Below are 2,500 nucleotides of genomic sequence, written 5' to 3' on the forward strand. Positions count from 1 at the left end.
TGTACCTATTACACAGAAATGCGTTTTTTGGCGTTTTTTTGTGGATACGGCTGAAACGCAAAATTGTGTTTGCGTTTTGGAGAAACGCTAAAAAACGCGCAGACAACAGCGTGTAGTCTGCATGAGCCGTTGTTGCGAAAACGCCCATGCGCAGTAGATACCATCTGCGTGCCCTTCCGGTGACAGAGAGCTGTCCCAAACCAAATAGCAGGATCACCATCACTCCTCATCCTCCTTGATCTGACGGCGGCGTTTGACACTGTGGACCACACCATCCTCCTGGAGCGCCTCCACAACACTGTTGGACTGTCGGACCATGCACTACAGTGGTTCCAGTCCTACCTCTTAGGCAGGACAGAATATGTCTCACTGGGAGGACACAAGTCCAGGCTGCTCGAGGTCACCTGTGGTGTTCCGCAGGGGTCGGTTCTTGGTCCCATTCTATTCATCACCTACATGCTCCCCCTCGGTCGTGTCATCGGCAGACATGGAATGTCTTTCCACTGTTATGCCGATGACACACAACTCTACATAAAAACGGCCCCAAACCCCTCTGCAGCTCTGTCATGCCTCACCACCTGTCTTGGGGAGATAAAGGCATGGATGAACAGCAACTTCCTCCAACTAAACAGCAAGAAAACCGAGGCACTCCTAATTGGCACCCCTCACCAGGTTCAGTCTTCACCCATATCACATCTCACCTTTGACGGCCAGGTAATCCCCCTCTCCCCCTCAGTCACAAATCTGGGGGTTCGATTTGACCCCCACCTGACCTTCAACACCCACATAAAACACCTCTGCAAGACCTCATTCTATCACCTAAAAAACATATCAAAACTCCGTCCCATTCTAACCCTGTCAGATGCAGAGAAGCTTGTCCATGCCTTTATCTCCTCAAGACTGGACTACTGTAACGGACTCTTCATCGGGATTCCTGGCAAGAGCATCCAAAAGCTGCAATACATCCAGAACAGCGCTGCCAGGATCCTGATGAGAGTCCGTAAACACGATCACATAACCCCCATCCTTCACTCACTACACTGGCTCCCCGTCTCATCCCGGATCAACTACAAAATCCTTACGATCACCCATAACTGCATAAACGGACACGCACCCCTCTACCTTCAGGAACTCATCACTCCACAATCCTTCACCCGCACCCTCAGATCCGCAGGTAGCCTGCTCCTTCAGGTCCCCAATACCCGGCTCTGCACCATGGGTGACCGAGCCTTCTGCACGGCTGCACCACGCCTGTGGAACAGCCTCCCCATCCAGCTGAGGGCACCACAGAGCCTGGACTCTTTTAAAGCAGGCCTGAAAACCTATCTGTTTAAAAAGGCCTTTGACTGTTAGCTTTTTATTTAAATTTTATTGCGCTTTGTTTTTAAATTGTCTGTTTATACTATGTTTTTAATTAACTATGTTCTATTTTTATTCTGTATTTTATTTTATTTGTTTTACTAATAACTATTTTATTCTATTTTTTTTGACTGTTTTAACCATGTTAGCACTTTGGGATCCCAGCGAACAAAAAGTGCATTACAAATCCAATCTATTATTATTATTATTATTATTAAATAGCTGCAGCTACCATGTGTTGTCAAGTTATTGTTATAAGGACCCCAGTCCAAGCTACAACAGTCTGCATTCCCTTAACAATTGTTTGTATTGAGCCGTATTGTATTGTACCCATATGCAATATGTTAAAGAAAGTTTACATCCATTCATTCTGCTAGCATTACCGATTGGCACTGCCACTGGATAACATGAGCTAGTGTTAGCTATCAAACCCTGTTAGCTCAAAGCTCCTCTTTCAACTTAACAAGCATTAAACAAAATGGCCCAGTCATCTATTCACCTTTGTTTAATACACACAGCGTTGTCTCTAATGTTATCTAACCACTGATAGCTCCCGATATCATCAGTTTGGTGCTGGCTAAGTAGCGTGAGCTAACGTTAGCTTCTAGCCACAATGCTATACTGTTATAATGGCAAATTCCATTGACGTTAGCATGCAGCTAACAATGCTACCGATCGTTTTTTAGACTAAACTATCCGCTCTTGGTGGTCACTTGTGTTGATGTTAGTTTTGTTTCATCAACAAATGACACGCAGAACACACAGTGAATGTATCCGTTTTGTTTATTGCACTTTTATTAGGCTTTGCTGAAAAAGAATTGCTGCATTGAGTAAATAGGCAAGATGGTGGCGCGGCATAGGCGCCTGCCTTATTGACATTTTCTTTGCTGGAGCTTCCAGGAAGTGTATTGGCACATTCAAGTTCTGATTGGTTGAAATTGCCTTCATGTTTGCCACCTACTGCCACCTACTGCTTTGGCAGTGTACTACATCAGTGTGCTCGGGTGACAAAAACGGAAAAAAAACGAAAGTGTGACTCGAGGCGCACGACGTCGCGGCGAAACGCATATGACAATGATACGAAAATGAAACGAAAGGTGTAACCGCACCCTTAGGGTGCAATGAGGTATGAGTTGTAGTG

The sequence above is a fragment of the Notolepis coatsorum genome (assembly GCF_963971535.1).
Source record: "Notolepis coatsorum genome assembly, contig: SCAFFOLD_3525, whole genome shotgun sequence".
Lineage (NCBI taxonomy): Eukaryota > Metazoa > Chordata > Actinopteri > Aulopiformes > Paralepididae > Notolepis > Notolepis coatsorum.